General features: G+C 28.6%; 1 long non-coding RNA gene across 4 annotated transcripts; it reads right to left on the bottom strand.

Moving 5' to 3' along the window:
• On the bottom strand, positions 1–27,773 carry LOC145960027 (uncharacterized). 4 transcript variants are annotated; one of them, XR_014435253.1, is made up of 7 exons: positions 27,276–27,773; positions 26,871–26,942; positions 26,533–26,582; positions 3,390–3,689; positions 3,180–3,296; positions 2,422–2,667; positions 1–1,256 (listed from the first exon to the last, which is right to left on the bottom strand). It is a non-coding gene; the product is annotated as an uncharacterized LOC145960027 (long non-coding RNA). The 4 variants fall into 4 exon arrangements; XR_014435256.1 differs by having other exon boundaries at positions 3,394–3,689; XR_014435255.1 differs by lacking the exons at positions 26,533–26,582; positions 26,871–26,942; positions 27,276–27,773 and adding an exon at positions 7,236–7,504.

The following is a 27,773-nucleotide window of genomic DNA, read 5'->3' as shown; positions in this document are numbered from 1 at the left end:
TAAAAATATATCATCCTCCATCAAAGTGTCGCAACGTAATTCTTTATATAAACATGCATATTTTCTTCCTTTTAATCATTTATTTATGTTGTGTTTTCAAAGCGCGAAATATATTTACAAGAAATGATTGTTAAAATTATAGATTATCGTTAATCTCAAATTGTAGCATGCCCTCAAGCTTACAAAGTGCTTAGTCATACGAAAATGAGCTTGGGTCTCCCTTCAAGAGAGCAGAGCAGAATCCATTTTTATCAAACTTTGCATAAACTTCAATATCTCGTCGCTATAGAAATATTAAATCAATAAAACTAATTGAGTTTAATGTTTTATATGTATCTAATATTTTTTAATAAAATTAATTTCTAAATATTTTAAAATATTGTAAAGAATTAATACGAATTTACATAATTATCAGTGAAAATAAAAATTTCTCCTCAATTATACTCATTTGACTTTTATACAATTTATGTTTCTTGAATTGTAATCGCTAAAGACGCATTTTCTTCTTTTCTCTTGTCATTTTCACTATCTCTTTTAGTTTTAATGATTGCTCATTTCTCACTTGATAATATTTTGCAATGCATATTTTATAATGCAAGATTTTGCGTTATGTTTTGTTATCCATACAAATATAATATCAATCTTTATCTGTCATGCTTAACAAATCTAATAGCCTTAATTCATTTTTTTATTAAAGCAAATCTTATAAAAATCTGTAAAAAAATTCTATACTCTTATAAATTATGTAAATCGTAAAGTTATGTAAAATAGATAATGGCATATGTAGAGGCATACGCAATCTTAACTTTGCGCGTAAAATCTGCAATACATATATGGACGATTGTTTCGTAATGCCTCTCTTACTCGAGTCAAAGACCTGCCCTAACAAATAATGTGCTATCGAGAGGCACAAACATTGGAGGCGATTCTTTCAGTATTCAGATACGCTGTTATAGATAAACTCTGTTATGTCACTTGACACGTTTCGTAAGTGAATATCGTACTGGGTTATCTCGGTGACAATGATCACATTACACCTGCACTACCGATGATGATTGATGCTCGTCCCTGGGATCGAAACCACCTGAGCGTTAACGGCTCAAGGATGACACAGCTGAATGTAGCAAGGTCGCATTCTCCTTGGTTTTCTTCTTCTCCTTCTTCTTCTTCTTCTTCGTCTTCTTAGCGGTACAACTCCTTTTATTCCTGTACGCGTGTCGATGTACCTTTCATTTCCAGGTTACTTGGTCATGTTGCTGATCGTTTACATGCAAATAATGTGTGAAAAAAATATATAAATATTTTCTCGTCACAATAACATTGATATTACAAGAAAAATGTTAAGTGTATTGTATAAATATGTTTTGAACAGAGATAATATATCGTATATTAGATAAATAGAAATGTGTAAATTTGGCTTTAAAATATCTTAGCAAAAGTGCAAAGGACGTGACCACCACAGAGATGACATGTGTCACAATATTTATGTAAATTAGCTTTCTTTTGTAAAGGAAACTTTAGACGATTTTGAGTTATTAGAAATATTAGTAGTTCTTCTTATAAACTGGGTGAAGATGTTAATCCTTTTAAATAGCTCCTTCGGGTCTTGAGCCGGATTAAGGAGAAAATCTGAAAGATCTGACTTATGATATTTTGTATTTTTTAGCTTGTAAAGAGCTGACTTAACTACTGACATAGAAATTGTATCTTTTAAGAATAAAGTTATTATTATATGATGTATCAAATCTATCTATCAAATCTAATAAAGAGTTGTAATGAAATGGAATAGATTTTTTTTATTAAATAAACAAATTTAATTTAAAGAATTTAAAATAAAAGTGATATTATTTTATTTTAAAATTATTTTATTATATTTTGATAAGTTTTTTTACTTGATATTGAAGAAGAATTATAATAATTTAGTAAATAAATTTATATATAATTATATATAAAATTATAGTATAAAAATAAATGTAGAAATATAAATATTTTAATTAAAATATATGGAATAGTTTTTTTTAAATTAAATTTATACATTGTCAGCTTGATATTATCAACGTTATTACACTTAAGTTACGATATAAATTTGATAATTTAAATTAAATTTTATATCAAATAAATCGCCGTTACAAAAAATATGTAATTATTGATGAATGTTTTCAAATATTTTATAAAGAATTAATTTAAATATTTCATTTTGATAAATAAATTTTCATTGCTAATAATATCGTCTTCAACTTTGCATCTTCATTTCGCAACTGACTTTACCGACATGTTGTAATACAAGAATACTGAAATTCCCTAGAAAGAGCTGTTATTTTGTTATCTTGTATTGATTTTCTTAAAACTATATATTTTGACATAATTCCTTTAAGAACTAATTTGTTGATTGAATAAACGTTTAAAATTATTTACATTTACCTTCTTTCGAGCATAATCGATCATACTTAGAGCTGTGGATTACATCCCTGGGGAGAAACCGTAGAAAAGGTCATTGTAGGTGGGGATGATTATTGACAATAAGATGAAAGAGTATATGGGTTTCGTAGACAAGCCTTCTATCGACCCGAGCATTTCATCCGCCCCCAAGACGCCATTACTGAATATCATCTATAATATTCGCTTACGTCCGCATGCTGTCAAAAAGCCGCTCTTACATCTCGTTCACTGCACATAATTTACAATATAAGAACTATTGTTTCAACAACGATTACAAGAGTTTCCATAGCTAAATTAAATGAATTATTAATCGCAATTATTATTATCAAATAATTGTCAACAGACTTGTATACATATTATATAATATGCATGTATATTATAATATTTATATAATATTATGTATATTATAATACATACATTGTAATATAATTACAAGAAAAAAATTTGTAATAGCAGATTGCAAAAATTAAAAAATAAGACTGTACTTTATTTCATTAAAAGTTTAAGACTAATAAATGTCAATCAACTGATTATCTCTCTTTGTTGAATATATAAACACATGAATCGTTTTAAATATTAAGTTACCTATAATTTTATGCAAATGCATTTCGTGACATATGTAATACTTTTTATTAATACATAATATTAAGCTGTAATAACAAAGGAGAATAATATATTGTTTTGTAACTAGACTTTAATTTTAATCATTTCATTATTACTTGTAAAATCTAAATCTTTACCTTATATGTAAAACAGCCGTAATAGAAGAACGTCAGATGTAAAATAAGCAGATGTTTGCCGAATAATAAAACCTATTTGTAGATGCAAAGTAACTATGTTGCCGGCCATCATAGCTGCTGTAAAAATAAATAAATAAAATAAATTAGAAAAACTTGAAAACAACCGCTAATTTTAAGCGGTATAAGGCTTATGCTGAAGAAGTTATTTACCTACAATGTGAATAAATAGTACGTGAATGTTTTAATATGAAGAGCATTCGTATGCCTCGTATGAGCCTCGTTGTATGATGCTTTCCAACACAAGGAGAATCTCCGGCTTGTTTCATGGCCGGACAGAACGTCATGGCTGAAGCAACGAATAAACCAATAAACGAGGCAACCATCTGCTTGCCAGCCGGCATCTTTCCCTTTCCTCTCGTTTCCCTGGCCGTCCCGCGACTTCATTCTTCTCCCCTCGTGTTTCTTCCCCTTCGTTCTCTCCTCTTCCCCTCAGCACCATTTTATGCTATCCTGAAATGAAATCCATGTGAGGGTTCACAGCATCCGTGTGGAACTCGCGAGGCTTTTGTGCCGCGATAATAAGCGAATCCACCTACAACGATGAATCTTTATCGGAGCAACTCGATACAGTTGAGCCAAAGGACAATTTAGGCATCGGATATTACTTTCCTTATCAAATGTCATAATTGTCATCAGTTTAAAATTAATGCAGAAACTTGCAAACGCGCATTTATATTCCATAATAATACATAATACATAATAATACATACATACAATACATGTATAATCTCGATACATTTTTCAATACTTTATTTAGGCAGGTAAATAAAATCGGGATTATAATTATTTACCGTATTTAGTAAAAATATTCATGTTACTTATTAATTAAAAGTATAAAAAGCTATTGATTTTAATATATAATTAGAATTATAAAATGTGAAATTACGTTGAAATATTATCGTATAATGTGAAAATAAAGTTGAAGGAAATCAGAAATCACAAAAGGCGTATGTAGTACACAGTCTTTTATAAAGGATCTCTCGAAGACAAAAACTTCGAAGAAGTTAAGAATACGCAGCAGGCTACGAAACGAAGGTCAAATAGGTTGCTATTATCCAAAACCTATTACCTACAACCGACCGTGATACCTGCTCCAATACCGAAAAAAGAAAAACGTTGAGAATAGACGCGTAGAGAAATTTCAAATAACGTTCATGGTAACTAAATTGAGGAGAAACGTGAATTTTCGTGAAGTATTACATTCACACTCTTTAATTTCACAGTAAATTTTTTTTCTATTCAATATCTAATAATTAATCGGAATTTATATTATTTAACATATGTATGTCTAAATTATTAAATACTTGATATAAATTCTAGATCTCACACATATATTATATCTAAAACTTTTTTTCGTAGAATTATACAGTATATATTATAATGATGTCATTATAGTAATCTGGAGTCGACTGCATAGTCTATAAAAGATTAACAAGACCTTGTCGCATCTCCCATGCACAAATTACACTGCATGACGTCATTTCTTGCGGAAACGTGTTAATTTATGACACCGGTACTTTAATTCAACCGCACTAAGAATTACTAAATTGGACAGCACATTATTAAGCTTATAGTGAAAAATTATATAATGTATCAAAGTATAATCTTTTTTCTTGTTAAATTATCGATAAAAAGCCTTGTAAAGTAATCTCCGAAGATTTTATGAGACATCCCAAGCGCGCAGATATTTTTTCTATATACATATGAAATTGTATAAATATTATACAATACTCTTTTTTCTCTCTCTCCCATTCTAATATTATATAAATTTAATATAAATTACTATATTGTAAAATTACTTGGATATCTGGAGAAAGATAATGCAAAAGACCAGTACACGTGTTTGCCACGTGCTGTAGTAACATCCCCATTAAATATATAGCAATCACGGTGACCGTACTTCTCGCAAGACGGACACAACATCGATCACTTAACGCTTTGTCGCGTCACGCTACCTCTTGTTTTCATTCACGTGCCGCCTCGCAGTTACATTCAATTATATTAAATACATTAAATTCATATACACAAAAAAAATTTTTTATTTCTTATTTCGCGAATTCTTTCGAAATAATTCAAGTGAAAAATTTCCAGTAAAATTATCAAATTAATTGGAAGATTTCAACTGTTCTCCTCCAATAATGTATCATATTATTCACTTCAGCGATCGTTTAACAATAGTTGAAAGAAACCTCCTATTCCCTGCAGACCGATCTTTTTGGTAAGATGCTCAACAAGTTTAGATTTTAGAAGTTAAATGTGGAATGTGGACGTCATAAATTCTTGATTGGATTCACAGCCGGTTTGTTCTCGTCTACACATGCTCACCTTAAATTTTGTAGCTTTTGTGAAGAACTATAGAGAAGATGGTTCGTTAAGCGAACGCATTCACCAGATGCTTCACGAAAAAGTCCAAGTACAACGTATACTAATTCTGCTTAGAAATACATAGTAGAAATTTTATTTATATTTTTTAATCGTGAAAATTTTCTTTCTCTCTGTAATATTTATCAAAAAATGTTCAAGTATTATTAAATTAATTAAATTACCATTGAATTGTGCTCCTTAAAATAATATGAAAATTAGTCTACGTTTATACACAAAATATTAGATACAAGAATATCAAAATCACACAATTTAATTAATCATTCATCGATGTCTAACGTCACTTCCAAGGATCGTATCGCGCACAAACTCTAAGTAAACCTAATATCATCTGCGAGGAACAATATCTCTTCTTTCTTCAAAAGATTAATTTTATAAAAAGAAAAAAAACATTAATTTTATCAAGAGTCACCAATTTTATACAATTGAAAGTTCTTGGAAAATGGAGGGTGAAATTTCTCACACGGATCTGTCGAAAATTTCGCAATCGCCGCGATGAGCGAGGGAAATTTTCGTTGTACAATTGTGTAGGATACGTACTATCTCGCGAGTTGAGCGAAATGAACTGAAATGGAATCGTGTTGTACGGGTGAGGAACACAGTGCAAATCGATCGGCATCCCGCCAGATTGCGAGAGGCTATACGGGAATCGCGAAATCCGCCACCGTCGGCGCCACCGCGGCCTTATACGTTGCCCAAGTGTACACTCGTCGGCTATCGACATCACGTTTAATATGTATTTTCCTCGTCTGAATACGTCAATACATCCATTTGGACAGTTATGTAAAATGAGCCGTTCAAATTCCGAATTCGTTCCGTATAGTCTCGTACAATTGAATTCTTAGGAGAAACGTACTTATATTTTTGTTTACTTTGAACGTACATTCCTAAGAATTACGAAATATGTAAATTCATTCAGATTGTTATTTTGAACGGAACATTTTGCAGATGATATTACGTCATTTAGAGATTGAATAGAAAGATATAAGGTGTAAAGATAATGTGTACACAATTATGCAATGCTATGCGTTTTAAATGTCATATGTAAAGGAATAAAGACATATGTAACTTATAAGAAAATTCTACTTTTATCATTATTTTTATACAAATTACTTGTAGAATTTTCAATGTAAATTTTTTGCTATAAATAAAGTTAAATTTTTGTAATTTATCACTTATTCGGAGCAACAATAAATTTGATTTTAGATATATTGGAATATTTTTCATATTAATAATAACATGAAGCAAACAAGATTATTTTCTTGTATTTTGAGAAATTATGTTAAACAAATAATACTGTTCACTTTCATATAAAATATCGTATATAGTGGCAGATCATTTTTCTGCTTCTTCGTAGCCATTTTCAATTCTCGTCCGATAAAAATAGACAGTGTCAAGGACATATAAAATACCGATATAATACATGTACATCGAAATCTTTTCTCCGTTTAATACCAATTAAACAATTATATCTTTATCAGAGAAGCAAAATATATATTTTATCCTTCTTATAGATTTCTAGACCGAACTATTTTGACGCGTCACTTAATATTACCTTCCTCACGAATAATAATGAATCAATTTCAACGGAAAAAAATGAGAACGCAAACTCACCAATAATGATGCAAATTTATCCTTAACACATCACTAATTTTACCTTAATACACTGGTTTCAATCACATGAATCGACTATATTTCGACGAGCGTGCAAGCGTCCATAGGAAGACGAATCTCCGAGTCGGGGATGAAATTGTGCGCACCGAATCGACGCTGGGCGTCGCCATCGTAGGGATGGAACACGATAAGGTGGTGAAATCAGGGTTGGAATGGAGGGGAGGGATTCGAAAGTCGAGCAAGGAGCTTCGTGTCCGACCGCTGCTACGGCGACCTGCAGACTGTTCTGTCGAGCGACCTCGGCGCTCCTCGGTTACGAACAGTCATTAACATAAATTGTCTTCGGTGACAGTTACCACCCCACCACTTCTCTATCGGACACAAAATAAACTGGACACAGCCGTAATACTGCACAGATTTGCAGATTTTCTATTTTTATTCCATATACATTTATCGAGGTCTCGAAAAATATAATAATTAATTTAATAGTATTTTTCTTGCAGTATGCAAAATAATTTCTGACACGTATTTTTTTAATCACTTCATATTAGTAGTTTCCGGCATAGCATTTTTTCAATTATTTCATTCAAACTCTAATAACATTTAATCTTTAGAAAAATTTTTTTAACTTATTTATTTTAATTTTAACATTTAATCTTTTTTGCGTATATAAAAAATATTTTGCTTATATAGCAATTCTAAATTTAAAAAAATATATGTATATTATATTGCAAATAATAGTAACTTTATGAAATATATAATTAGTATCAAAAAATAAGCAATATATATTTAATACAGATATATTTTCTTTATTTTAATAATATTGTAATAATATTTGATACGCATTATTAGAGAGAGTTTAGCTAATATACATATATATATATATATATATATATATATATATATATATATATATACATACGTAAGTTTCTTTTCTCTCTCATTCACTCTCTCTCTCTCTCTCTCTCTCTCTATCTTTGGATATTAAATAACTTTTTAACTGCGCAAGTATATTACTACTGTATTATGGATATGTCGCGTTTATTGTGAGTTAGGTTTATAGTATGCTTTTAAAAGGAAAGAATGTTGCATATAATGCGTGACGGAAACTCTACCCTAGAGAATGCACAATGCAATTCCGGTATACCTGAATGTTTCTTAATATAAAATTTAACGATAATATGTTAAATTTAATATGTAACCATTAAAAGGTTATTTGTTTTCTATTGTAAGCTAAACTTCAGGATGCATATCTATGAAAATAAAAATGTTTATTATATTTTTTACAATGTGAAAAAGAGGTTTATTTTAAAAAGACGAATGCATGAAGATTAAATGTACAAGTTTTATTTATTTTTGGTAATCTTTGTATAATTCACGATATAACTAAATAATATAATCCTGAATTATGTAATTTAATGATATCTTAATGATATCTATTTAATGATAAATTATACAAATACATAATTATTATAAAAAAATTATTAGAGATTTGTGACACTTTATGAAAATTTATAATATTCTAGTTTCTTTTATAAATAACAATATATTTAAAACGCAATTATATTTATAAATATTTAATAATTATCTATCAAATTAATCTCAAAATAAATTATATAATTACATGTATCTATACAATTTTAAGATATAATTGCACTACATATAATTATAAGATATAAAAGTATTGTATGATTATATGATATAGAAATGTTGTTTTTATCAAGTTTTTTTAAAAAATGATGCATTTATTAACACACATGTATGTTAATAAAATATTTATAAATCTAAGAAAATTTTAAAATTTTAAAATTTTTATGTAATACTTCTCTTTCACATGACATATCATGACTTTTTTAAAATTGTATATTGTATGTAAATATATAACGATTGTATGTAAATGTAGTCGAAGTAAAAACTATTAATACTCTTGTTTTTTACAGCATGAAAGAAAAATATCAGGAAAAATTTTATCGAAGGTCTTAGAATTTCCTTTTATGTCTTCTTATTATACGGGTATTATTATAATGTTTTTAATGAATCACTTTAAATGATTCATTAATGATGTCATGATTATACCTAAAGAGATCCAATCTTATTTCAGTAAAATTAAAACTCTCGAAATTCGCTGTTAATATTTTATTTACTAGCTTTGGATAGAAGAAAAATCTATGTTACAACAAACCAATTCATACTCTTTTTGTAATTTCTTTATGTTGTAGATACTAGCTATTTCAAACATTGTCCTTACTATTGTATTTTCTGTTTCTACAATTAGTCCTTAAAATAATTATAAAATTCATGTGCATACATATAGCATAGTGCATTATCAACTGAAGAAATTGTCAGGAATCTTTTATCTCCAACGATATATTATCGACGTTTGAGATTCAAATGACTATTTGCATCAACGAATATAAGTCAATCTTAATTATCATATGAAGATTAAATTGCAGGATTATTAAATTTAGATTAAGTAAAATTAGAAAAGTACAGACAAATTAATATATGTCGATAATAATAATAATGTCCTACCAGAAGAACAGAGAGAAAGAGAGAGAAAAGAGAGAAAAAGAGAAAGAGAAAGCATAAAATATAGATATAAAATTCTTATACTGACAATGTAGATATGTAATAAATGTATGTATATAAAACGATTCAATAAAACACACACTGATTATTTCAACTCCTAAACTTCAACGCTACTTTCACCTTTAAATATGTATTTTAAAATTACTATGTATATTTAAAAATATTCTTAAAGTAAAATTTATAAAAAAAATTAACAAGAAAATATTTAAATAGATTGTTTTTTATATACACTATATTAATAAATATATATTATTATTTTTAATACAATCGATTCAATTTTTCAATTAAAAAATAAAAATATATTCGATTTAAATTTATTATTTGCATGCTATTTCCAAAGAATATAGAAATATTAGTCATTTCAAATGCATAACATGAAAATTTTGTAATAATTATTAATGTATCTAAACAAAATATATTTAAAGATCATAAAAGCTATATGCTTCTAAATTAAATGTATTTATATTTTTTTCCGTAACATATGTACAATAAGTAAATAATTAAAATATAATATACGCCCTTTTTTATTTTTATATAATTTTGAAAAAATTTATGTACAATTAAAAATTTATGAAAATTTAATTTCCCACGCCAATGCTGTAACTGCAGGTAGTTGCAGTTTGTGGCAAACTCCACCCTTTGTGAATGGTAGGCTTAACCAGGAAAGGACCACCTCTCGTCACCATCAACCCCACTTCTTTTGAACACAATTTGATTCATGATGGCTGCGTTTCGCTCGTATCCCCATCTTTTATAAGGTTTATAAACCATTGCAAGACCGACATTAAAAGTCGTATCGACAGATTGTTACCGACTTTACATCTTAATAACCGATCATGTTACAAGGTATCCTTCAGAGAGAAGACTGAGAAGTATCATGGCCCACTTTTAAATGATTCCTGAAAGCGATACGCCCTCTGACATTAAAAACGTGGACACGAACTATGAAGCCAGTGTCCATGAATGTTCTCAGAAGGTAACTTACTGCAATATTGTAATATTGCCGCAACATTGCTGCAATATTCTGTGTTTGCTGGGATATAATGTGCACAATTTCTGATTTAATTACTGTCTTAATTAATCACTGATTCTTTTGAAGGATTTATAATAAGATTCAAAAAATATAGATATTGCAAAATATTTTAAAAATGTCTTCCTTTATAAAATATAAAGAATTCATATGTTGCATTCTAATATAATCAATATTATTTATTATATATATTTTTATTATAATATTTTTATTATAATTTTTGCATAATATTTCGATGCTTAATACTTATATAATACAAATGTACTAAATTATAAAATTTAATATAATTACAAAATAGTATTGTTATTAATAAATAGGTTGTTTGCAACTGTAAACTATATCTTTTAGTTTCTAATCATTTCCAATCACCATGCATTCCTATCCAATATATTTCTCTTCTTCGGGTCCTTGGATTATTATAGTTTATTATATTCCTTGTTCCTTTCTAGTCCTTTCTGGAGTCCATCGGGATACTTTTTATGGAGATTTGTTCTCGGATATTCAAATCATTATAGTTGCCTTTTTTCTATTTTCTGGACCACTATATAGCAAGACGCTTATTTATATAAATATAAATAAATTCTTAATTTTAACTTTTTAAATAAAATTTTGTGGTTCTCTTTCTTTCTCTCTCTCTACACACACACACACACACACACATACACACGCACCATGACAACGAGACCGTAATATGTAAACAATAACGCGTTACTGTTCCGAAATATTCTATGCATTATATAATTTACACGCGGAATATTAAATTATAGAAAAATTTTAATATATTTATAGATTCTTTAATTGATTATTTATAAAACAATTAATTCATTTGTTTTGAAAGTAATATAATAAATATAATAAATAATAAAAATAATTTTTATAAATTATTTACCTATATGTATGTGTGTGCCACTGTAAATATAAGAATAATCTATATTCTATATAAATATCGGCGTATGTTACCGCCGACATAGCTCTCAGGTTCATGAGAGTACTGAAACCTCCTCACCCGGCAAATGCCTTTGTTAAGGAGATACATTTGAGGAGGAAAAATTTTTTTTAATTTTATTTTTATTTTCTTTTAATGCAGTTTCCAAACAGAGAATATTATATATATATTACGTAATTATAATATTTACAACGTAAATTATAATTAATTTGCAATTACATAAAGAACACATTACAAAATATTGAATTATGTAACATAAAAATAATTTTATTACAAATATATATATATTACAAAATATATTATAAAATTTAATGTAGAATATATAATATACAATGTACATTACAAATATATATTACAAAATATAATACAAATTTAATATAAACTATAATTTGAAACTTAATACAAAATAAAATTTATTACACAGAATTACACGAAAGTGTCTCTCCAAAGTATACGTATAATATAAAATTTATTAAAAATGTTTACATAGACTAGACAAGACTGATTTGTAGTAATTAATTAATTACGCGATTTATTATTAATAATCGACATACAATAATAGTACTTAATTATTTTTATATAAATAACGTATATAAACGTAAATAATCATGATCAAAAGAATCATTAATAAAATTATTGATCGTTTCTTCGATTGTAGAAGAAAGTATTTGCATTATTGGTGCATTTGTGCATACCATCAAAAGAAATATTCAAAACGCGTAAAGATAAAACAAGCTTCGTAAATCAAAGATTAAATTACAAAATAAATCGCGATTTAAAATTCGCGAGAAAACGCGACAAATAAATAAATCGACAATAATCGAATATTCGATTGCGAGATACGCATAATTTTTATAATATGATAATTGGACCCATCAATAGACACGCGCGCGACATAATTATTACAAATGATGATACACAAAGATATTTTGATAAACATTTGTGGTCCATATTGTTTATGAATATAAAATTCTGTCCGATTTATTTGCGACTAATATTCGACTTTATACGAATTTCACGATCGAGAATAAAATAAATATCCCATCTTGCGCATGATTAGCTAAATAAAATAAAATAAGCTTTATAAGTTTTAAAATATTATTTAAAAATCTCGTTATCGCCACGTTTAATAGAGAATAACGGATAGAACGATTTTATCAAAGTCCCTCTAATAGTCGATGTAACAGTAGAACTTAATAAGATTTAAATAATGTAAAAACAATCGCAATTAAAACAGTCATTAATAAAGTTACCGATCGTCTTCTAAATTATAGAAGAAAATATTTGCACTACTAGCGCGTTTTGGGCGAACTACTAAAAACAATATTCAGACGTGGAAAGATAGACAAAGCTTCGATGTATAAGTCAACGATTAAATTATAAGAAAATAATAAATTATAAGATAAATCGCAATTTAAAATTCGCGAGAAGACGCGAATAAATAAATCGATAATATTCGGAATATCCGATTGCGACATGTATTAATTTTTATAATATAATAATCGAAGCGCCCTGAATAGACACGCGCGCGATATAATTATTATCGCACAAAAGAGCGAAGATATTTCGATAGAAAACTTGAGATCTGTAATGTTTGCAAGTATAGTATCCGAGTCATTTGCGAAATTTTATAAGATAAATCGCGATTTAAAATTCGCGATAAAACGCAACGAATAAATAAATCGATAATATTCAAAATATTCAATTGCAGATACGCGATTGACATACCGATAATATCCATTAAAAAGAGGAGCGATCTTAAAAATGGAGAATGATTAGCATCTTGTTTCTCATCAGATTTCGCAAGATCAATCTGCGAGGAAAAGTTAAGTGATCCATTGAACGTTGGAAACTTCACTGTAGGAGGGAACGAATCCCGGACCTTCCGGACTATTCCCAATAGCAATGATTTCAGTAATAAATCAACGACAATTCCCTCGTCATTATCTTCGATTCACGAAATTGATATTCACGTCAGAAAACATGTTCTTCCATTATTAAGAAATATATTTCTTTATTGAAAATTAAATGGATATAGCAATTTTTTTATAGAAATGTGATTACGAACGATTATATTTATAAATAATAAAATCCATGCAGCATTGAAGTTTGTAGTGAATGTGCGAATACAAATAGTTTTGGGGTACCGTTTGCGCGCGCGAGACGAATCGAACCCGATAACAGCAAGATTTAAAAAATTTCAATTCGAATAGTTTGCAAAATAAAATAAATCAAATAATTTTAAATATATAATTAATTCTAGATTAATTCTCTAGATTCTTATTCTTATAATGTTTAAATTAATAATTCTTTTTCTTTTAATCAATATCTTGCTGATATAAGGGTACCCATTCGATTCGTCTCAAAATTTTTAAGTATTCGCACATTTTATGTAACATTCATGTATAATTTCGCGTATATATGATATATAATATTAATAAAAATTATAAAAATATTTCGGATACGTTAATTTATGCATGTATTTTATTATACATATATATAAAATGGTATATATCTAAAAACTAATATTCTAAAATGGCGATGGATGTCCAATACCTGCAAATAGTTTCTTAAAAGAAACTAAAAACTAATATTAATGTCCCCAGTACCTAGAAATAATTAATTAATAATTAATAAAATATATTCGTTCGTAATCATTTTTATCAAACAGTTAATAAAAACTAATTACAATATGAAATTACTTGAAAAATAAAAATTTATACACAACGCTATATCCATATTTAATCTACTATTAAATCTTTCTGGCATTATATATATAGACAATAATAATACCAATCCTAATAATGATAGAACATTTTTAACAAAGAAAAGAAAAGATACATTTCTCTCATCTAAATATATATTATTTAAATTAATTCGACGTTAAAGAAGCGTATCGTCGTTGAATTACTACCGAAATCATTGCTCTCGGAAATTGCCAGGAAAACCTGGGATTAGTTCCAATCTTACAATAAAAATTCCCAATTTTCAGGGCACCGAACTAGACGTCGCGAATGGATCTCACAAGAACCGGTGAGAAATAATTCTCCATGATGAAAATCGTTTCGACTCCTCGGCAGGACAAGCCACGCAACTTTTATTAACGTTTATTTAACGGAAGGAACAACGATAACTCTTTTATTAAAACGACAATCTCGTCTAAGAATGCGAAAAGAACGCGGAAAAAACACGGTGATTTCGCAACCGTAATTTATTAATTTATTTATCAATATTTTCCGATACGAAATTCGTAAGTATAAATATAACTGAAAAAACAAATTATTAAATTCATAATAATTAACTCGCGATTTTATAATATCGAAGGTGATCGTTAAATTCTGTGAAGCTAATATTTAATCGTTGACTTATAACATCGAATCTTCACTTATTCGATATTTTTTTATATTTAATTAGCAATATTTAGGAATATTATCTAACGAGAGCGATAACATTCTTTTGTTAAAACAATAATTTTGTATAAGAACGCGAAAACAACGCGAAAAGAACGCGGAAAAAGCACGGTATTTTCGTAATCATAATTTATTCATTTATTTTACGAATACGAGTATTCAGTTCCGCACGATATGGAATTCATAAATAGATAAATCTAACGAAAAGTATATCATTAAATTTATAATAATTGATTCGCGATTCTATAACGAAGACGTTCGTCATATTTTATAAAGCTTATATTTAATCATTAATTTAGCATCGAATTTTTACATTTCATATAAAAATTTTCCGAATTTATTAATGATTCTTTGATATGAATATATAAATAGTTACTCTTTCATGAATATTTCAAAAATATGTACTATAGAAACAAATATGTTAATTTAACAAATTACTATTATATAATCATTATACGTATACTTTCGACCATTTTTCCTGTAATTTACATAAGAATGCGTTGATATAATTGACAATCCTAAATACAATTTCATATAATATAATTATAGTTATAATTGTATTTTGTACACAATTACGTCAATAATTAAAAATATCAATATTAAATTATAATTAATATACAATTATAACTATTTACAAAACACAATTTACTACTTACAAATTACAATTTACAAAATAGAATTTATGATGTTATCAATATCAAATAAATGGATTCGTTTTATTCAAATGTTTAATAACATAAATATTTTGATATTGACAACATTTACATTTGGACTTAATATTACATATCATATATATATGTAAATTATATATTTAATTTTTAATTTTTGAAAAAAAATATAACATGTTAAAATATATCTTGAACATTTATAATTATACAATTTGTTTAATCTTCTTGAAAATAATTTTGATAATTTAAATTTCATTTTTAAAACATTTTTAAAAATAAATTCCATTTAATTTTTTAAAAATTTTAATTTATTACAAAGAATTACACGAAAGTATTTAAAATATACGTATACTATAAAATTTATTAAAAAGTTCTACAAACAAGACTGATTAGCAATGATGAATTACGCGATATTTATTATTATTAATCGACATAATAGAATTTTATTCAAAACGCGAAAAGATAGACCAAGCTTCGATGTAAGTCAAAATACATTAAAATACAAGATCAATAACGATTTAAAATTCGCGAGAAAACGGATAAATACGATAACGAATAAATAAATCGATAATATTAGGAATATTCGATTATGATATGCATAATTTTTGTAATATGATAATCGAAACCGTCAACAGACAGCACGCGACATAATTATTATCAAACAAATGCGAAGATATTTCGAGACATTTGAGATCTATAATATTTGCGGATATAGAATTTATTGTCTGATATATTTGCGAATTTTTAGAAGATATATCGCGATTTACAATTTCCGAGAAGACGCGACAAATAAATAAATCGACAGTATTCGGAATATTTGATTGCGGTATGTATAATTTTTATAACATAATCGGAGCCCTAATAGACACGCGCGATATAATTACTATCACACACAAGTGCGAAGACATTTCCACAGACATTTAAGGTCTGTAATATTTGCAAATTTCTTTGCGATTAATATAAATGTCTATTTTATATAAATGTCGCGATTGAAAAAATACATGTTGAAAATAAATATAGCATCTCGCGCATGATTAGTTAAATAAAATAAAATGAATCTTAAGACTTTACAATTTTAAATGTAATTAACATATAATTAAAAAATCGCGTTGTTCGCCACGTTTAATAGAGAATAACGGAACGAATGATTTTATCAAAGTCCCTCTCTAATAATTTAACTATCTAACTATATCTCTAATTGTCGATTTATTAGTAGAGTTTAATAAGATTTAAATAATTATTTAAACAATCGCGATTAATCATTAATAAAATTATCATCTTTTCAAATAATAGGAAAAAATATTTGCACTATTAGCGCAGACTATAAAAGACAATATTCAAACACGTGGAAAGATAGACAAAGCTTCGACGTACAAGTCAACGATTAAATTAAGCTAATATTAAGTTATAAGATAAATCGCGATTTAAAATTCGCGAGAAGACGCGAATAAATAAATCGATAATATTCGGAATATCCGATTGCGATATGTATATCTTTATAATATAATAATCAAAGCGCCCTCAATAGACATTATTATCGCGCGCGATATAATTATTATCACATAAATGCGAAGATATTTCGACAGACAATTTGATGTCTGTAATGTTTACGAATACAGTACTCACTGTCCGAGTCATTTGTGAATCTTTATAAGATAAATCACGATTTGAATTCACGAGAAAACACGACGAATAAATAAGTCGATAATATGCGGAATACTTGATCACGATACATATAATTTTTATATTTGATCGCGCGATGTATATACTTAATATGTATATACTTTGGACGGCCCTCCCGGTTTCGGTACGAGCGAAAATCCCATTTCTTTTATGAAAATCAGTTTCGAGCCAACCGGTCGGGAATGCAACGATACAACGAGCAAGGACTAGGCCCGAACCGGAAAGAAGACGAAACGATTGACGGAAATAGAGGAAAATGAAGTTCACCAACTCTTTTTCGCGCATAATTATCCTATCTCGTATCGAACCTGGACCCGCTAAGCACGATTTCAGGTGCTTCGCCCGGAACACGAAGTTTCCCGCGATTGCAGGACATGGCTACACCAGGCTGGTAGACGGCAAAAGAAGAGGATACCCACATTTTTTAAATGCTAACATTCAGCAATTTAGAAAATGGGGAGGCAACCCCTTTTACCGAGCGAAAATCGTGCCTAGGGGAATCCACTCGACTCCTCGACAGGGTTAACACACGCAGTGCGTGTGGCTGTAGACGAGCAAAGAGAAGGGACCCATTGACGACCATTCCGAGCAATCGATCGAGTTCTAACTAATTCGGGTCGAATCACTTGACGAAGCACGAAGCACGAGTACGTTGCATAGCAACGTGTGCAAACTCGAAATCCTAGTTAGTTGGCATCGGAAGTAGAGACTCGTTAAAAATAATGAAATTGGGATTTATACAAAAATGTCCAACGCGAAAGCGCGAAAACGCGATGACGCGAGAAAGCTAAACGCGAAAACGCGGTAACGAGACGCCGCGGACCGCGACACGTTGACGGCACCGACGACGGAAAGTCGACGACGCAATGTGCGTTCAACACATTAAATGCGCGTGCCACATAAAAGCCATTGTGGGATCTTACAATAAAAATCCTCAATTTTTAACAGGGCACCGAACTAGACGTCGCGAATGGATCTGACAAGAACCGATGAGAAATAATTCTCCATGATGAAAATCGTTTCGACTTCTCGGCGGTACGAGCCACGCAACTTTCATTAACGTTTATCTAACGAAAAAAACAACGACAATCTCGTCTAAGAACGCGAAAAGAACGCGGGAAAAACACCGTGTTTTCGCAACCGTAATTTATTAATTTATTTATGAATATTTTCCGATACGAAATTCGTAAATATAAATATAACTGAAGAAACAAATTATTAAATTCATAATAATTAACTCGCGATTCTTTAATAGCAAAGGCGATAAATTTTGTAAAGCTAATATTTAATCGTTGACTTATCACATCGAATCTTCACACTCTTATTCGATATTTTTTTATATTTAATTAGCAATATTTAGGAATATTATCTAACGAGAGGGACAGCGATAAAATTCTTTTGTTAAAACAATAATTTTATATAAGAACGCGAAAACAACGCGAAAATAACCTGAAAAGAACGTGGAAGAAGCACGGTATTTTCGCAATCATAATTTATTCATTTATTTTATGAATACGAGTATTCAGTTCCGCGCGATATGGAATTTATAAATAAATAAATCTAACGGAAAGCATATCATTAAATTTATAATAATTGACTCGCGATTCTATAACGAAGACGTTCGTCAAATTTTGTAAAGCTTATATTTTCGATCATTAATTTAGCATCGAATTTTTACATTAATATTATATAATCGTTATACGTATACTTTCGGTAAATTTTCGTGTAATTTACATAAGAATGTATTCACGTAATTTACAATCGTAAATACAATTTCATGTAATATAATTATAGTTATAATTGTATTTTATACAAAACTATGTCAATAATTAAAAATATTAATATTAGATTATAATTAATATACAATTATAACTATTTACAATTTACAAAATACAATTTATGATGTTATCAATATCAAATATATGTACTCGATTTATTCAAATGTTTAATAACATAAATAATTTGATATTAATAGCATTAATATTTAGACTTAATATTATAGCTATATATTAATTTACATATATATATGATATATTTTTAATTTTTAAAATATATCTTGAACATTTATAATTATACAATTTGTTTAATCTTCTTGAAAATAATTTTGATAATTTAAATTTCATTTTTAAAACTTTTTTAAAACTAAATTCAATTTAATTTTTTAAAAACAATTTTAAATCATTACAAAGGATTACACGAAAGTATCCAAAATATATGAATAATATAAAATTTATTAAAAATTTCTACATAGTCCAAACAAGACTGATTAGCAATGATGAATTACGCGATATTTATTATTAATAATTGACATACAATAATAGAATTTAAGAATAGAAATTAATTTTATATAAATAACGTTTAAACGTAAATAATCGTGATCAAAAGAGTCATTAATAAAATTATTGATTGTTTTTTTGATTGTAGAGAAAAGTATTTGCATTACTGGCGCATTTTATGTAGGTTATCAATATTCAAAACGCGAAAAGATAGAACAAGTGTCAATTATATATCAATGATTTAAATACAAGATAAATGACGATTTAAAATTCGCGAGAAAAAATAACGAATAAATAAATCGATAATATTAGGAATATTCGATTACGATACGCATAATTTTTGTATAATATGAAAATTGAAACCGACGATAGACAGCGCGCGACGTAATTATTATCAAACAAATACGAAGATATTTCGAGATATTTGAGATCTATAATATTTGCGAATATAGAATTTATTGTCTGATTTATTTGCGAATTTTTAGAAGATAAATCACGATTTACAATTCGCGAGAAGACGCGACAAATAAATAAATCGACAATATTCGGAATATTCGATTGCGATATGTATAATGTTTATAATATAATCGGAGCCGCTATAGACACGCGCGATATAATTACTATCACACACAAGTGCGAAGATATTTCGGCAGACATTTAAGATCTGTAATATTTGCGAATTTATTTGCGATTTATTTGCGATTAATACGCTATTTTATATAAATGTCGCGATTAAAAAAATACATATTGAAAATACATATTGCATCTCGCGCATGATTAGTTAAATGAAATAAAATGAATCTTAAGACTTTACAATTTTAAATATAATTAACATATAATTAAAAAATCGCGTTGTTCGCCACGTTTAATAGAGAATAACGGAACGAATGATTTTATCAAAATCCCTCTCTAATAATTTAACTATATCTAACTATATCTCTAACTGTCGATGTATTAGTAGAGTTTAATAAGATTTATATAATGATTTAAACAGTCGCGATTAATCATCAATAAAATTATCGTCTATTTAAATAGTAGAAAAAAATATTTGCACTACTAGCGCAGATTGTAAAAGATTTATAAAAGAGACAATATTCAAAGACGTGGAAAGATAGACAAAGTTTCGATGTAAGTCAGCGATTAAGTTAGATCGCGATTTAAAATTCGCGAGAAAACGCGACGAATAAATAAATTGATAATACACGAAATATTCGATACGTAATTTTTATAATATAATAATAATTTTATAATATAATAATCGCGAAGTCCTCAATAGATACGCGCGCAATATAATTATGCTGTCACATATAAGTGCGAAGATATATTTCGACAGACATTCGAGGTCTGAAATATTTGCGAATATAAAATTCACTATCCGATTTATTTGCGATTAACACGCAACTTTATATGAACGTCGTGATTCACATAAGATACCTATCTCGCGCATGATTAGTTAAATAAGATAAAATGAAAAATTTTTATAATATGATAATCGAAATCATCAAGATGCGTGCGCGATACATTATTATCACTCAAATTATCACACAATTTGTAAATAATCGCGATTAAAACAGTCATAAAAATATTGATCGTCTTTTAAATAGTAGAAAAAAATATTCGCACTACTAACGCATTTTGCGCGAACTATTAAAAACAATATTCAAAGACGTGGAAAGATAAACAAAGGTTCGATATATAAGTCAACGATTAAATTATAAGATAAATCACGATTTGAATTCACGAGAAAACGCGACGAATAAATAAATCGATAATATTCGGAATATCCGATTGCGACATGTATTAATTTTTGTAATTTGATAATCGAAGCGTCCTCAATAGACACGCACGCGAAATAATTATTATCACACAAAGGCTAAGATATTTCGATAGACAGTTTGAGGTCTGTAATGTTTGCGGATATACAATTCACCGACCGAGTTATTTGCGAATTTTTATAAGATAAATCGCAATTTAAAATTCACGATAAAACGCGACGAGTAAATAAATCGATAATATTTTAAATATTCAATTGCGTATAACTTTTATAATATAATAATCGAAGCCATCAAATACGCGGGTGACATACCAGTAATATGCGATAAAAAGAGGAGCGATCTTAAAAATGGAGAACGATTAACATCTTGCTTCTCATCAGATTTCGCAAGATCAATCTGCGAAGAAAAGTTAAGTGATCCATTGAACGTCGGGAACTTCACTGTAGGAGGGAACGAATCCTGGATCTTCCGGACTATTCCCAATAGCAATGATTTCAGTAATAAATCAACGACAATTCCCTCGTCATTATTTTCAATTCACGAAATTGATATGCACGTCAGAAAACATGTTCTTCCATTATTAAGAAATATATTTCTTTATTGAAAATTAAATGGATATAGCAATTTTTTTATAGAAATGTGATTACGAACGATTATATTTATAAATAATAAAATCCATGCATCATTGGAGTTTGTGTTAAATGTGCGAACACAATAATTTTGGGGTACCGTTTGCGCGCGCGAGACGAATCGAACCCGATAACAGCAAGATTTAAAAAATTTCAATTCGAATAGTATGCAAAATAAAATGAATCAAATAATTTTAAATATATAATTAATTCTAGATTAATTCTCTAGATTCTTATTCTTATAATGTTTAAATTAATAATTTTTTTTCTCTTAATCAATATCTTGCTGATATAGGGGTACCCATTCGATTCGTCTCTAAATTTTTAAGTATTCGCACATTTTATGTAACATTCATGTATAATTTCGCGTATATATAATATATAATATTAATAAAAATTATAAAAATATTTTGGATACGTTAATTTGTGCATGTATTTTATTATACATATATATAAAATGGTATATATCTAAAAATTAATATTCTAAAATGGCGATGGATGTCCAATACCTGCAAATAGTTTCTTAAAAGAAACTAAAAACTAATATTAATGTCCCCAGTACCTAGAAATAATTAATTAATAATTAATAAAATATATTCGTTCGTAATCATTTTTATCAAACAGTTAATAAAAACTAATTACAATATGAAATTACTTGAAAAATAAAAATTTATACACAACGCTATATCCATATTTAATCTACTATTAAATCTTTCTGGCATTATATATATAGACAATAATAATACCAATCCTAATAATGATAGAACATTTTTAACAAAGAAAAGAAAAGATACATTTCTCTCATCTAAATATATATTATTTAAATTAATTCGACGTTAAAGAAGCGTATCGTCGTTGAATTACTACCGAAATCATTGCTTTTGGAAATTGCCAGGAAAACCTGGGATTAGTTCCAATCTTACAATAAAAATTCCCAATTTTCAACAGGGCACCGAACTAGACGTCGCGAATGGATCTCACAAGAACCGGTGAGAAATAATTCTCCATGATGAAAATCGTTTCGACTCCTCGGCAGGACAAGCCACGCAACTTTTATTAACGTTTATTTAACGGAAGGAACAACGATAACTCTTTTATTAAAACGACAATCTCGTCTAAGAATGCGAAAAGAACGCGGGAAAGACACGGTGATTTCGCAACCGTAATTTATTAATTTATTTATGAATATTTTCCGATACGAAATTCGTAAGTATAAATATAACTGAAAAAACAAATTATTAAATTCATAATAATTAACTCGCGATTCTATAATATCGAAGGTGATCGTTAAATTTTGTGAAGCTAATATTTAATGGTTGACTTATCACATCGAATCTTCACACTCTTATTCGATAATTCTGTATATTTAATTAGCAATATTTAGGAATATTATCTGACGAGAGGGACAGATAAAAATCTTTTGTTAAAACGATAATTTTGTATAAGAACTTGTATTAAAAATTTTATATTTGATCGCGCGATGTATATACTTAATATGTATACCTATACATTAAACGGCACTCCCGGTTTCGGTACGAGCGAAAATCCCATTTCACTTACGAGAATTAACTTCGAGCCAACCGGTCGGGATTGCAACGATACAACGAGCAAGGACTAAGCCCAAACCGGAAAGAAGACGAAACGATTGACGGAAATAGAGGAAAATGAAGTTCACCAACTCTTTTTCGCGCATAATTATCCTATCTCGTATCGAACCTGGACCCGCTAAGCACGATTTCAGGTGCTTCGCCCGGAACACGAAGTTTCCCGCGATTGCAGGACATGGCTACACCAGGCTGGTAGACGGCAAAAGAAGAGGATACCCACATTTTTTAAATGCTAACATTCAGCAATTTAGAAAATGGGGAGGCAACCCCTTTTACCGAGCGAAAATCGTGCCTAGGGGAATCCACTCGACTCCTCGACAGGGTTAACACACGCAGTGCGTGTGGCTGTAGACGAGCAAAGAGAAGGGACCCATTGACGACCATTCCGAGCAATCGATCGAGTTCTAACTAATTCGGACCGAATCACTTGACGAAGCACGAAGCACGAGTGTACGTTGCATAGCAACGTGTGCAAACTCGAAACATCCCAGTTAGTTGGCATCGGAAGTAGAGACTCGTGACAATAAGGAAATTGGGATTTTTATACGAAAAGTTCAACGCGGAAGCGCGAAAACGCGACGATGTGAGAATACTACAACGCGGAAATGCGGTAACGAAATGCCGCCGTCCGCGACATGTTGACGGCACCGACGATGGAAAGTCGATAACGCAATGTAACTCTTTTATTAAAACGACAATCTCGTTTAAGAACGCCAAAAAGAACGCGGTAGAACGTGGTGTTTTCGCAACCGTAATTTATTAATTTATTTATGAATTTTTTCCGATACGAAATTCGTAAATATAACTGAAAAAACAAATTATTAAATTCATAATAATTAACTCGCGATCCTATAATATCGAAGGTGGTCGTCAAATTTTGTGATAGCTAATATTTAATCGTTGACTTATCACATCGAATCTTCACACTCTTATTCGAGAATTCTTTATATTTGATTAGCAATATTTAGGAATATTATCTGACGAGAGGGACAGCGATAAAATTCTTTTGTTAAAACGGTAATCTTTTATAAGGACGCGAAAAGAACGCGAAAAGAACCCAGAAAGAACGCGAAAAGAACCCAGAAAGAACGCGGAAAAAACGCGAAAAGAACGCGGAAAGAACGCGGAAAGAACACGGTATTTTCGTAATCATAATTTAATAATTTATTTTAAGAATATTCAACTCCGCGCGATATGGAATTCATAAATAGATAAATCTAACGGAAAGCATATCATTAAATTTATAATAATTGACTCGCAATTCTATAACAAAGGCGTCCGTCAAATTTTATAACGCTTATATTTAATCATTAATTTAGCATCGAATTTTTACATTTTATATAAAAATTTTCCGAATTTATTAATGACTCTTTGATATGAAAATATAAATATAGTTACTCTTTTATGAATATTTAAAGAATATATACTATAAAAATAAATATGTTAATTTAATGAATTACTATTATATAATCATTATACGTATACTTTGGATAATTTTTCGTGTAATTTACATAAGAATGTATTTACGCAATTTACAATCTTCTTAAACATTAATAATTTTGCAATTTCTTTTAGTATTCCTGAAAATAATTTTAATAATTTAAATTAATAATTTAAATATTTTCATTCTTTTAGCATTTTTAAAAATAAATTCAATTTAATTTTTTAAACTGAAATAAAGCCAAATTACAAATTTCTCTATATTATATTAGACTGCTAACACGGCCATATCTCATATGATAAAATGTAAAACAAAGGCAACCATTTATAACTGGACAGAATTTATACCGGGTATCACAGAATTTAACATAACATAACTATCGCTCTCGAAAGATGCAATTGTAATTTATATGAGTATCGATTGTATATTTATTTTAATAATTGCTGGTTATTGCTTATATTTATTTAAATACTATATTTTAATATTTTGTAACTACTTATGTTCATTTTAATCACTATCTCGTAGAAGTTTATATTTATTTTAATAAATGCCGGCAAAAATTGACAGTACGACATAATATGTATATTAATCTAATCTGTATATGCATATCCTGCCCAAATATAAATGGTTATCCTGGCTTCAGCTGTTAGCAGCCTGGTATAATATATAAAATTCTTATAATATAAAAGTCTCTGTGCAGATTATCAATAAAAATTGATTGATATTATAATAATATATGTAATTAATAAATTTTTATAGTAATGCATAATTTATAGTAAAATATAAAATTAATATGTGTATAACATTTATCATATTACATTTATCACATTACAAATTATTTCATTAATTAATCATTTGGCTTTACATTAAGTTTAAAAACAATTCTACAACAAATGTTGTAATGGATGAGCTAATAAGAAATTAAAGTAAGATAAGTGAATAAGATAAATGCGCGTTATAAGCGAATAAATTAGCATTAGATGTAATTGATACAATTTTTAGTGTTCTTTATTTTTAATAAATTAGGTAAAATCTATACAAAAATAATCTTTTCTCTATCTTTTTTCTTTATAATTAAAATACTGCAATATATTTTCGCAATGGATGCAATATATTTCGAACGAATTTATTAAAAGTTATTTAATTTAATCTATTCTAGCTCATCCATTTTAAGGCAACGGATTTATCTACAATCTCTATGAATCCGTTACTTTAAAATTAAATAAAAGTTTTTATCACTTACCGGAGCATTGATGTGCCACAGCGGAGTTGTCATTATCGAAGTTACGTTGTCTGTAACATACAAATATAAAATTCATTTATAACAAAGCTCAAAATACAATCAATATTTCAAAAAATTATTATTGTGCGGAATTTCATATCCGGTGTGTAAAATAATAAGCAGATATAAACACGTGGGAAGATTTTATAAATTTTAAAATTACTTTTTAAATAGAAATTTTTATATATGATTTTTATAAAAATCTTTCTCTCTAATTTTCTCTTTAATTCCTTTAAATTATAAGAACGAATTATTGTGCGTACGATTTATAACAATTGATATAAATAATAAATATTCACCATCAGGTTGCTTCGCCGATGCAAGATGCCTTTCCCAGGCCTCCTCCTCCTCTCACAATAGTTTTTGTTGGTCTGTAACATACAAAGAAGATTCAAATTGTAATCATGGTCAAAAAATTATTATTATATGCATTTAATTTTATATCCGACGCACATAAATAATAAGCAGATAAACAATTTTATAAATTTTGAAAAAAATTCTATTAATAAGTAATAATTTAATAATTCTATCAAAAGCTATTCAAACGTAGAAACTTTTAAATTACAGTTTTTATGTAAAAATTTCTCTCTTTTTCTGTTGTTTAAGTCATATAAATAAAAAATCAAATTACGCGATTAATTACTTAATTTAAATCGCGCATACGCAATTAATAAATAATTATATATAAGCGATAATTTATTTACCATAGAGTTGCTTTACAGATGCCTGATGCCTCTCCCAGGCCTCCTTCTCTTCTCATGTTGTTGACGCGCGATACTTTCAACGGCACTCCCGCACTCACGAGCGATATTTTTATATCGCTATTTTCGCTATTTTACGCGCGAATACTTAATGATTTTCGCACTATTTCGATGCAATTAAAAATTTTATATTTGATCGCGCGATGTAATTTTATATTTGATCGCGAGATGTACCTGGAAGTAGAGACTCGTGACAATAAATGAAATTGGGATTTTATATGAAAAGTCCAAAAGTTCCGCGAAAACGCGACGACGCGCGAATACTACAACGCGAAAACGCGGTAACGAAGCGCTTGCCGTCCGCGGCACGTTGACGGCACCGACGACGCGAAAGGGTACTTAGCTTCCCATTCAGGCACCTTAGGATTTATCATAAATAGAAAAATTTAAGATAAACCTCAAGGCACCATCCAAGTACTAAGCCCTCCCACCGCGACAAGG

This window comes from Camponotus vicinus, unplaced genomic scaffold (assembly GCF_025532165.1).
Source record: "Camponotus vicinus isolate PSW18456_S1 unplaced genomic scaffold, iyCamVici1.0 SCAF_10, whole genome shotgun sequence".
Lineage (NCBI taxonomy): Eukaryota > Metazoa > Arthropoda > Insecta > Hymenoptera > Formicidae > Camponotus > Camponotus vicinus.
This window is presented reverse-complemented; position numbering and strand designations above follow the sequence as displayed.